The sequence below is a fragment of the Neofelis nebulosa genome, chromosome 4, assembly GCF_028018385.1.
Source record: "Neofelis nebulosa isolate mNeoNeb1 chromosome 4, mNeoNeb1.pri, whole genome shotgun sequence".
NCBI lineage: Eukaryota > Metazoa > Chordata > Mammalia > Carnivora > Felidae > Neofelis > Neofelis nebulosa.
The window spans coordinates 62,564,842-62,578,301 of NC_080785.1; positions in this window are offsets into that span (position 1 = coordinate 62,564,842).

Genomic DNA, 13,460 nt, shown 5'->3' on the forward strand with positions numbered 1-13,460 from the left:
TGCCTTCTACCAAAAATGGTTAATGTTTGCCACTAAAACAGATTTCATTGTCTCAAAGATAAAGAGATTGATGTAATCCATGATTGTAGGGAAGACATAACCAGATCTTTCAAGTTTACGGGTTTAGTTTGTACAAAGTGCTTCCTTTGGGTCACAGACTTGGGTGGCAGAATACTCACTGGGTTTACAGTCAGCCTGACTCTATTCCAAAATTCTGAGAAAACAAAAATTAAAAGAGGGAACAGAATAAATGTGCAATGATGAATGAGGATAGAAGTAGAAGCTGGACCAAGTCTCCCGGTTACTTGGACTCTACCACTTGGAGACTGAAATGAATGATGTGGTATTTACATTTAATGGGAGTATGCCAGGAGCTTGAACAATACAAAGACTGAATTTTTAAAAAGGTATGCATAGTGAAATTTTAAGGGAAATTCCAGGAAAAAAGTATTGCAACAAATAAACCAGATGTCATCAGGAGCAGGTGCCAGTGAAAGGTTTTACTACTGAATTCAGTGGAAGGAATCATGCTCTGATCATTTCTTTCTGTGAAAAAGAGGCCAACCAGATACCTGGATTATAAGTCCATGGAGTCTGAAGTAAAATCCACAAGTAGAAGCAATTTAAAGCAACGGAAACTTGTCAAGTACTAAAATAAAACACTGGAAAAAGTAGGGATAATTATTTGCATATCCTAGAGAAGACTGTAATGCATTAAGTGAAAGATAGTTCAAGAGTTCAATTTTTCTATAACTCTAACTTGATTTGCAGTAAGTGCTCTAATTTACCATAGTTTGAAAAACTGATGTTTGGTTTTCATGGCTTTTTTTGTTTGTTTTTTGTTTTTTAGAGTAACTTCTCACATTTTTTACATACATTCATACACACACAGGCACATACACATGCACACATGTGAAAGCACATACATACATACATACACATTTGTACACACACACTAACACATCTCTAGATTTCCAACTTTACTGTGGTTGTTTACTGCCATAGTGGTGACAAATCACCTTTCATAGACACATGTCATTAATTTATACTGAGATAAGCTTGGGTATTTATCAAATGTTCAGGTCTAAAAAATAAATATTTCCAGATTCCTCACAGCTGTATACAATTGGTTTTAATACCCAATCAGAAGGATTATTTGTGACGTTTTTAGCGATTTGCTAATAGGCTAATTTATTTTTTTTCTTTAGAAACGTAACTATTGTTTAGGAAGTAATTCAGAGTAGATAAATCACCAGTGTTGAGTTTGGGTAACCCAAGTGTTAAAATGAACAAATACCGCAATCTGTGTTTGATTTCTATGCTTTTCCTGTTATTTACCAAGTGTCTACTTCTGTGCCATAAATAATTTAGAGTTCAGAGTGAACTATGCCATTAAGTGCTAAAAAGGTCCAAATCACGTTTATTTTATTTGTTAATGTTTCTCTCATATAATCAAAATCTAAAACCATTCCAGTTGCCCTCTAATAAACAAAAGTGTGCCTAAAATCCTATTGTATGCTTTCTTGTGGCAAAGGGTAGAAGAATAAATTAAATATCCAGTATGATTATAGAAGACTTTTTATGTGTATTCCTACTAGTGACAATGTAAAATTCTTGGTACATTCTATTCATAGAAGACAAACTATGTTTAATATATTTTTAATATATATTTAATACTCATATGTATTTTGAGTCAACTATATGTTGACTCAACTACATACCTTATACATAAGCCAACTACAATCCTTGAAAGAGTGAAATTTCAACTGAGTATTTCTTCTAACAGTGTCTTGGTAATAATTTTAAGTGTTCACTCTAGCACGTGGTGAAAAAGACCTAGCAGTTTCCTCACTGTAATGGGAAACATTTTGTTCTTTTTTGTGGTGATTTTCTTATGCCAAAAAGCAGTCATGTCAAATGGTTTTGTTAGTTGTATTTATATGACCTTAAAACAATTGTCAGAGTAAAAAGATGGAATATGTAGACCACACCCGCATCTTAGTGACTGGGGAAATGGAGGTTCAAAAAGCTTTCATTTAACCCAAGTTATAAAGTAGACTTGAGCAGGTCAAGAATCAAAACATCAGGATTCTGATGGGGTGTCCTGGCCTTTCTCCTTTGTTTCCTCTTCCAGAGAGGGTTTGTGAAATTCTAAAACACTTCTCAAAAAAATACACTACAGACAAGTTTAAGATGTTAGTAAATGTGGATTAAAAACAGGTTTCTCTTTTGAAGTACTACTTACCAGTCAGTTAAATATCCTATACATTGGAAACACAATAGGAGAAATTCTTAAATTTCTTTGTTCAGACCGGAAACTAATTGAGAGGTTTAAAACAAATAGAGCTAGAACTTAGTCATTTATGTACATGGGTTTATATTTGCTTTTGGTTTTTCCTCTGTATGTAACTAAAATAATTCACACCATTACAAAATCCTTGCTTGTTTGCCCTTTGGTTATATGTAGGTAATTACATAGGATAGGGCTTTTGTGAGGGAATAACTAATGTTGCAGGGCTGTGATGATATATATAAGAAATTAATCTAGTCGCTGGCATATAGTAAGAGTTTAATAAACTACTTTTTAGTTAGTGTTATTTAGTGATTGAATTTACTGAATCATCATGTTCTAATATTACCTGATTCACTTGGACTGGTTACATGGAAAACCTTTTCTCATTCATATGATAAGGTCATTACTAAAGAGAAAGAGACTTCTATACTCTATGTGAACCATTTCTGTGCTAAGTAAGCCAAACACTATTGTAGGTGTTCTATATATTATTCCCTGTAATGCTCCCAAGGACCCTATAAGGGTATTAGTCACCCCCACTCCCCACCGTGTAAGCATGGACACTCAGTTCAGAGAGATAGACTCGAGGAGAACTCCACAGAAATATGAGAAGCTGATTTCAAACTTAGCTGTGCCTTCTCTAGAAGTCCGTCTATTTTCTAGTCTATCAGGCAAACTTAAAATCCAACAGATCATGCAACTTTACAATTAAAAGAAGCATACTTACTGTAGAAAAACAAATTTTGTGTAAATGACACACGATTCCATTTACATATGTCAACCGATATCAATGAAAAACAACTAGTTTCTAAATGCCAAGTCTGCTGGACCGTATAATAGGAGGTAGGACTTAGGAGTTCTTTTGGCCATAGCTACATGCTTTTGTACTCCTGTCTCCCAGTCAGAAGCCAAAAGCAACCCGCGTGTGCGCGCGCGCGCACACACACACACACACACACACACACACACGGCACCATCTGCTTAATTCTCTGACAGAATAGAGCTTTCTTGATATGATGAGAATCCTGCCTCCCTCTGCAACATGGCCCGGTCTCTCACTGAGGCCTTTTTAAGGATGACTGAAGAATGCATTGCAGCCTTCAGCACATTTCCTCAGGCCTTTCATGAGCCCTGCTCAGGTAAGTCCAAATGTCGAAAATCACTTCATAAAGAAATGTATTTAGCTTTTACACGAGAGACATGATTAATAGTCTCCCTTTAATAGTATGTGCCAGGTAATATGCTAAGCACTTTGCACACATTATATTATCTAACAGTAATAATAGCAGAATGCAATAGGTGCTATTCCTCATCCCTATTTTTCAAGTGTATAACTGCAAAGGTAAAGTAACAGAGTTAGAAGAAGATGATCCAGAATTAGAATGTGATAACACCCCTACTAATTTGGTTCTATCTTAGAAAGTTTGTGTAGGATAAGCAAACTGCTGAGCTGTTCAGAGGTGAGTCTAGGATCATCACCTTAAAGAATGTCCTCTAGAAACACCAGGAGTATTTTCTCCTTCTACGTTCTCCAAACTTCTCCAAACAAGAAAACAGGCAATCAGATACCCTGAAAATAGGAATGTGTGATATAATTATTTCTTTGAAACTGTTAGCGTAAGACATTCATAATACTGAACATGGTTTCATGAAAGAAGATACTTGGTTTCATGAAAGAAACTCTGTTGGCATTTTCATTCCCATTTATTAAATGTGATATCTTTTGAGACCATAATGTTTGTGTAAAACAAAGGGAATAAAAATCTCCACAATCTTTACACTCTAAAATTTATTATACATACTGTCAGAAACTTTGTGACTGATGATATAAAAACCTTTCTAAACTTTAGTTATGATACATGTTGTTTGGGAAATTTTGGGCTTGTTCTATTAGTGCTCAGATGGTTGTAATGAAGACAGCTGCTGGGGAGATTTGGCAGGTGTACAAATGAACTTAGAAACGTACGTGTTTATCACTTAGAAGCTGCACACACCTACTGTTCTTCTTCGCCAAAAGATAACAATTCCACATTTTATAGGCAATTGTCTTTCCTTTTTTGTCCCAGAGGCTCACCAAAATTCAATAAGTTTATTTTAGTGAAAACCACCTTGCTGCACTCAGCATCTTGCCTAAGCAAATTTCCTTAAAATAAAATGAACAGGAGCCATTACTGCACAGTGAACAAAGCCAAAATGATCACAAGCCCATTTTTTTCCAAATGAGCTCATTACTATTAATTTCTCCTGTCCTTAGAGAATATTTGGAAAAGCAAGTTCATCAGGAGAGGGAAATAAATGTAAAAGCAAAGTTGGTAAAAATATCTCTCACCTTCAAAATTGCATCTGAAGTAAGGCAATCCCATAGGACACTAACTCTCCATGGCATAGGCTCTGAATAGATAATTCAGATGATTAGCTGTGCCTGATTCTCAGAGCATACATGGATGTTTTGACACTGGTATCAAAGAGAAGCTAGATGTTTGTAGAATGACCTCAGTAAATACGCATAATGCAACAGATTTCATTCTCAAGAAACCTAAGAGTTTCCCTCCTTGGAAATCTAGAGAAACTCTGCAATTAGGACTATCAAAATAAAAGCCAAATGTTTAAAATAAATTAAAACATTTAAAGATTGGCTCTCTTGGAGCCAAGTTCTTGAGCTGTCCCTACCAAGATGGGGAAGACTTTATAGACTACCTGATGGGACATGGGGCTGGAAGGCAAGGCATTATGTGAGAAGAGTGAGGTGATTAAAGCATTTCATCTCTGATAACTCCTCACACTTTTCTTTTGAACTTCAGCTCCTCCACTTAATAGCTGTATGACATTGTAATTCTATTCAACACATAATAGTCTCCATTTTTAAATGAAAAGATCATTACAGTTACTACTTTATAAGCAATAAAATATTAAATGTGAATAGCCTCGGACAGTATCTGGTGCACAATCAGATACAAAACATGTTGGTAATTATATAATGGTATGAATTTGAACTTTATTTTCTGTCATCTCTACGTTCCCTCCCAAATGGAGAGTATAGTAAGTTACACATAAATGTGCTTCTCTGCCTTCGAAAAGACTAAGCAGGACCAGGTGGGGTTTGGAGCCACAAAGTGGGTCAGGAGGCAGGCTGTGCACACAAGTTTTTGAAGGAGATTGTTCTTCTTTTTCTATGAGCTAAAATCTTCCACACTTTCTCAACGTACAGGGATAGTAAATCACCTAATCTAAGATCAGGAAAATGAATAAGATTGTTTGGCTTGACTTTATCTGAGACATGGTTCATGAAGCAAAAAAGGATTTTATCAGCTTCTACACGGTCTGACCTTTTTCACTAAGATGGAAGAACAAATAGCAATTTGGGGCTATTTACACCATTTTTAGGCAAGTGAGTGCATGAGCAGGGGGTGGGGACAGAGAGAGAAGGAGACTCTCAAGCAGGCTCCATGCTCAGCAGGAGCCCAAGGCGGTGCTCAGTATCACCCCCTTGAGGTGATGACCCGAGCCAAAATCAAGAGTCATACCTTTAACTGACTGAGCCATGCAGACCCCCCATACCCTCTTTTACTTTATACTTCTGTTAGCCTGCAACAACAGGAAGCCACTGAAAATGGGGGGGGGGGGGGGTTGCGGTCTCTTTTTTACTTACACATGGCACTTCAATTCCATTAATATTGTCCCCTCTCCTCCTCCTCTTCACTTGACTCCACCTCTCCTTCTCCTCTCCCATTATTTGTCTTTCCCTCCTTTTCTCTCCCCCTCCCATCCCTCTCATTTTCTTTAGTCTCCTCCTCCCTTTCCCCCTCTCACGTCCCCGTGACCCTCCTCCCTCTCCATCATCTGTCCGTTTGTGATTATTTCTTTGCCAGCAGAGATAATTTTATCATTATCAAAACTTCTTATGGCCCTTTTTTCCTGGTGAGTTGACTTAATGATAGGCCAGAAAAAAAAGCCATACACCCAAAACTAGAACCATTGGTGTTGAGTTGTGTCTGAGTAATGCTGTCAATTCTTTAAGAATGGAAATACACTTTGCAAAGAAATGGTGGCTACTTTTCAATAGGATTCAAGCTGTGAAAGTTAATAGAAAATGAAAAGCTGGAAAGTATTACTTGATTTAAAAGCCACTGATGCTCAAGTATTAAGAGAATGTCCACTGAGGACCCGAGTGTTGAATTCCTGGGTAGAAAATTGTCATTTTAACATTTGACTTAGAGTGCTTGAAATTAGAGTTTAAATGTTTCTATACCTAGACATTGCTAATTTCAGAATTTCAAAGCAAATCAAATGCCCTCCACCAAACAAAGATGTGGTGATACTTCAAATATATTTACACTTATCTTTATTTTGTAATACTTAAAATTTAAAGGTCACAAATGACCTTCTTAGCCTGACAATGATTGCATTACCAATAATACCAATGTTAAGCATGAAATACAAATATCCATCCTGTGCTGCACACTTCCTTAACATGTCTGGCAGTTCCCTTAAGAAGGCCATGAAGAACACCTTGCTGGAAAAACCTTTGTTCCTCACCAACCAAAACATAAAGGAGGTTCTGAATAATTGATGTAAAGCTGTCAATTCATATACCCTAATGTACTCTATAAACAAGAATGCCATAATAGTTAAAAGATTGAACTCATTGACTTTTCTTTAGGTTCAAACATTTTACCTTGGCAAAATATCCCAGCAGTAGCCAAAAACCATTGCGTGAAGGAAGATATCCGAGATCATGTAATAATCAAAACTCAGAAGTTTTTTTAAAGATTATTCCTCATATGTAAGCCTTCTAAACATTAATTTGCTTGCATTTTCTCCTTGGACATCAAAAATATACATAAAATGGGAACCTTTTCAAAGAAACAGATTTCAAACTACAAAAATCAAGTTTTTTAAAAATTCAATTCATTGCCACACTAGTTGGTTTTTCTTGCATTAGTGTATTTCAAAGGACAGCCATTGTTCCTCAGCTATAAGCAAAGTACAATATATAGCTTTTGCCTAACTTCCTGGGTAAACCACATTCAAGTCCAAATAATACTTCTACCTGATTCAAGATATTCAAACAACAAAGTCTTAGTAATATTAGAAGAAAGCTGAACAGTGTTAGGAAATGTTCAGTGTGGTAAGATTTTGTTTATTGGAGATTATTAAGGTTCAATACAAAGTGATCAGAGGAAGTGGGAGAAAAATATGGGTTCTAAAGAGGAAGTCAAGGTAGAGCAGTATGTACATGAGTAGGAAGAAATGTGGCTTTCAAGCTTTTGACCACAGAACAGAGCCAAGAAATACATTCTACTTTATCATCTAGTAACACCAGTATGAGCACACACATGTGTGCATGGGAAGAGCAAGAACTAAAATGTGTATGAAATAACATGAAATATATGAGCTATAATCATGAAATAACACCATTTTTATATGAGACCTATTCTGGTATTTCCTAATGTGTTCTAATCAACGTCCTTTACTGTCGTCCTTTTCTCCATCACTTGTGTTGGGGCAAATTTTGTCTTCCAAATTTTAGCTGTAACCTGTGCTATATATTCCAGAGGGTAGTATATGCTGCATCTGCATCTGGGATTTCTTGGGTTCTGCTCTGGGGCTTTTGAACCACCCCTGCTTGAGAATAGATAGAAATGCCATCAACCTTTGTGAGAAGCATAAAAAAACAAAAACAAAAACAAAAAACCCTATAAGGTAACACATTTTTGGAGTAACCCTTGACCGGGGGCAGGAACCAGTGGAAAAAGCACTCTTATCTTTCATTCCTCTTCTAAGCACATGACTCATAATGTTCTAGAACTACACTAGAGGAATTTACCCCTAGATGCCTATAGTGATGATGAGAATACCAGTTCTGTGGGTTGGTTTGTTCTTCTTTCCTGTTGTACTACTCTCAGTCTCTGACAACTATTTCTTGGGATCAGATTACAAATAAATGACTTGCTGGTATATTCTAACCTGAACTTCCACTTTTTTGGGGGGTTAGAAGAGAGGTACCCAGGCTAACTTACCACTTGATTAAAACATTGCTGGTCATAAATTGGTTTAATATTAATTTGAAAAACAGTGATCTGGACCTTGGGAAACAGGAGAACCCAAGTGCAAAGAAGGACTCCTCGGTGATGGTGTAGGCAAAGAATTCTTAGATCGATTAGAGAATCTTGTGAAATACCCAATGATGAATGGTATTCAAAAGTCCAAGTGTAACATGTCTAATAGGAAAGTAGTCTCTCTTTGGTGTATATCAACACCGTCCTCTGATGCCTCCTTTTGTTTTTTCATAGAAACCTAAAATGTACGTTGTGCCTTTAAATTTAATTCGTCAAATATTTCTTGAGTTGCTACAATGATAAAGGCTGGAATGTTTGTAGAAAAGGACCAGAATGTATCTTACGCCTTTCAGTGTTAATAAGGAATTGAAGTCATGTGGGCATAGCTGATGGCTTCAAACTTGTTTTACGGGAAATTAGGATTTTGGAAAGGAAATAGAGAAATTAGCACTGCATATTTCGGGTTAGAGAAGAGATTTAAACAAAATTAGATGGCTAAAGTAAAAATTTACAGAAAAGTAAATATACAGAAAAAAGGGGAAAACCAGAAACAGACTAACCAGAAACAGCAGAGCAAGTGTCAGGAACACAAATTTTAGCGTGAGATTCTTAGACACAAATACCTAGGGAGTGAGAAATAAGTTTACCGTGAGATGTTATGATAACAGTGCATATCCACATAGTTGTTACCAGGCTTCCCTCATCACTCAGAAGGTGTGCTGGCTGTGCAGAATTCCCTTCTATGAATTGATAGCCTTACCCTTATTGCCATATAGTCAATCTGATGCTTCATTCTTTTCTATGGATCTGTAGAAATTATTTTTACATATTTTGAAGAGTAATCTGTCAGTTATGTGTGTTACAGATGAAGGAGCCTTACTTCATTAGTATTCCAAAAGAGTTCCAGTAGCATCTGACAAACTCTTCATTTGCCAGGCTGAATTTAAGTCAAAAATAGATAAGGACCCTTAAAGGGGGCACTATTTTAAGACATTTTATCTCCTGTTGGTCAAAGGGTACAAATTTCCCATTTTAAGATGAATAAGTTCTGGGAATCTAATGTACAGAATAATGAGTATAATTATCAATATTATAATACTTCAAAGTAACTAAGAGAATAAATCTTAATTGTTCTCACCACAAAAAAAGAAGTAGTAATTATGCATTGTGATAAAGTTCTTAGCCAACACTATGGCATGTAACTGTTTTGCAATATGTAAGTGTATCACATCAACATATTATACACCTGAAACTTAAATAATGTTATATATTCCACTATATTTCCAGGAAGCAAAAAAAAAAGAAAGAAAGAAAGAAAAAAAAGTTGTATCTCTTGTCCAGAAACAAAACATCCAAGAGTTAGCTACACAATATGCTAGATACTAGGATACAAAAGCACACAAGACACCATAGCAGTTCTCAGAGGGTTTTCAATCAGGTAGAAGAAATCAATATTTATAAAATTAAAATTAATAAGGTGTGATAAATTAATACAATATACTAAGCGGGTACAGAGGATGCGGTGACTAATTTGTTTACATGTGTTCAACTGGTTAATGAGTTACCTTGAGAAGTACTGAGATCCCAAGTAGAGAAGCAATTCAAGCCAAATATGATTTGGAATCCAATGCTTTTGGACGTGTACCATAAAAACAATTGTTTAAAAGCTGAGTGAGTTTGAAACAGCAGAGTCTAAGATAGTTGGATTTCCAAGAACATGTTTGCTTAATGCATTTCATTCTTGAAGTCCAAAAAAACACCCCAAACCATGGATTCAATAGCAATTAAAGTAAACTATTATCTTGTTCATATTATGCCTTGTTTGTCAGTATGATTGATCTTCTAAACCAGGAGTTGGAAAACAATGGCTCATTGGTCAAATCCAGCTAGCTGCCTTTTTTTTTTTTTTCTTTTTTTCTTTTTTTTTTTTTTTTTTTTGGTAAATAAAGTTGTATCATAACACAACCATGCTCCTTAATGTACATATGTTTTGTGACTGTTTTCACAACACAAGGCCAGATTTGAAGAATTGATTAAGACTGGCCCACAGATCTAAAATATTTACTGCTGTGTTTTTTACAGAAAAAGTTTGCTGAATGTTACATCTAAATGATCACCTGTTGCTCATGTGGAAGGGACATGATTGGGTCAAATGTTGGAATAGATTATTTTGGGTCAAATGTTGGAATAGATTATTGTGCACTTTATATCATACTTTAAAATTTTGTATTTTTTTTCATTTTGAGCAAATTGTTTTATAATGTAGATAAGCATATTCTTACCTGTTAACAAATAACTGATAAAATTCTCAGTGTAATCCAATTCAATTGGATCGTGTATGTTTTTTCTTCCAACCTAAAAATTGTTATAAATCTACATATTACTTGGCTTTCACCACTTGTTCCACTCAAAAATACATTTAAATGGATTAGGAACAAGAAGTGACATTGCTATAGCAACAGAACCTATATGATGAGGTAATGCTTGCTAGATACTTAATGTTACATTAATGAGAATTCTGCAACATCATTACTCTTGGAGGGTCAGTAATAAATTTTTTATTATCATATGAGTAGAGAGATACTATCTTCTCTTTTGCTCTTATACTGATTGATCTGGCCAAGCTTTGTGAACAATTAAATTCTGGGGTGTATTTTGAAGGTGGAGAAGAAAGTATGAATTGGAAACTCTTTTTTAGCAAAATAGCTAAGCTAAAATAACTCTTTCTAATATTAGAAAAGTCCATTTATCTAAGCCTCAGCATTCACACAAATTCTCTCAAAACAGAATGTTTTTCCTAGAAATGAGAGACCTGGATCTCTGGTGGGCAGCTGCAATAGTCAGCCTTCCAAATGGGTTCTGATTATTCTTATCTGATGGCATTCACACCCTTGTGTTGTGCCCTCTGCACTAAATAGGGCAGACTCAGGCTAGTAATAAAAGGCATTGAAACTTCTACCTTACTCTCAGGGACTGCTCACTTCACGGGTAAGGCAAGTTGGAAGAACAACCTTAGAGGAAGATCCTTGAGCTCCAATGAAGTGTTCAGATAATTACAGATATTTTGACTAGAATCTCATGAAAGGCTTTAGGCCAGAACCACTCAATTATGCTGTTCCCAAATACATAAAAAACAGCAACTAGAAGAGGATGTTGATATTATTGATGATATACCATATTAGCCACTATGTTCAGGGATACATTGTGAGACACAATAGATAATTAATGCAGCAGCAATACCCCATCCTGAACAGTTGTCAAGCCCTACCTCACTGAGAGAATCTGCCCATCAGCCCTTTGGCAACCCTTGGAACAGAAAGTCCCAAACCAAAGATTTTACAGTAACATCATTCTACCTAGATAGAAGCCCCCTTCAGCACAGATTTAACCCAACCAGAGTGCCTAGCTAAATGCCTGAACTGATGCAGTGGGAAATGTTTTCATGTGGGAGACTGACAAAGAATGTTTACTCATTTGAAACCATGTGACATTGGGCATGACACATAACTTCCAAACATCATTTCTACAAAATTGAAATGAATATTTGCCTTTTTCAAAGTGTTATGAGGGGCAAGTAAGGGAAGGAAACACATGTGATAATGTTTGAAAACAGTGAAAATAGCCCACATCAGTAATTGCTAGTCCTTGGCATCTCATTTATAAGGTAATAGCTCCTACTTGTTTATTTGTAAATATCAATAAGATGGCCCTTTTTCAATGGTTTGAATTACTGGAAATATGTGTAGCTCAGAAAATACTCTTCCATTCTTGATGCTTCTTACTCTGTGAGTACTTGATTTTATTCAGTCTCAGCTTTAACTCTGAAGACACAGAAAGGATGCTTTCCTTTCCTATACCAATTGTCCTCATGTTTCTCCTCCTAACCACTTTTATGCTGGCCTGCCATATTTATCCAGTGTGAGAAGATCCTGTACTTCCTGTTCTTATTCATCTGTGCTATGAACCACCCACGTTAAACACCCCTAAAGGATAAAAGGAACACTCTTTCTTAGTATATATTACTCATACCATCACGAATATAAAAGAAATTTAACTCTTGGTAGCATTAATTCAACTACTTTATTATTTTATGTAATATAATAATATAAATACCACTAACATTTATACTTGGTACCAGACCAGATTCCAAGTGTTGGGAGCATAGCTGTGAGTAAAGCAAAATCCCTACTTTTATAGGGTTTTTAGTTTGTAGTGACAGGTTGTAAATGAACTGTATAAAGTATACAGTATAATATATGATGCTATTGATAAAAAGAAAAAAAGGGAAGATTTATAGGGGATACCTAGAAGGTGTAGTTTTAGATAGAGTTACCAAAAGTCTTCATAGAAGGGTGACATTTGAGCAAAGATTTGGCGGAAGTAAGAAGTGACCTGTGGTTCTCAAAGTAAGGGTGTTGCCATCACAGAAACTATCAGCATACAGACCATCATGTGGAAACGTGTGTGATTTGTTTGGAAAGAGAAAGAAGGTCAATGTGACTGAAACAAAATAAGAAAGGGGAGATTGTAACAGGTGACACCAGAGCTTTTAACCAGAGTCAACATTTTCCAGTAATTTGGCTTGTGCATGGAATGGTGTGGAAAGTCACAGAGGGACTGAGCAGATAGTAGTTCTAACCTGATTCGTGTTTTATAAGATGGACTCTAGTAGTTTTAATAAAAATAGAGTGGTGGGGCCCATGACAGATGCGGAGTGATGGGTGAGTAGACTTGGGCATTAATGTGGGTAAGTAATGATGACCACTGGGACTAGGGTGGTACAAAAATTTTTAAAGGGGCAGTGAAAAAAGTGGTCAGATACCAGATGTATTTTGAATGTAGAGCTGAAAAGACTTACTGATTGATTGAATTAGTGTAGGAGAGAAAGAGGATGCTTAAAGATTTTTGGCATGAGAAACTGAAGGAATGGGATTGACTTTAAGTGATAAGTAGGATGTCAGGAAAATCTACTGTGGGAAGACTGAAAATAAGGAGTTCATTTTGTAATAGGTCATTACACTTTTAAAGTGCCCATTAGACTATTAGATAACCATGTAAAAATGTCAGGTAGACAGTCGTCCATGTTGGGAATTAATGGATTAGGTACG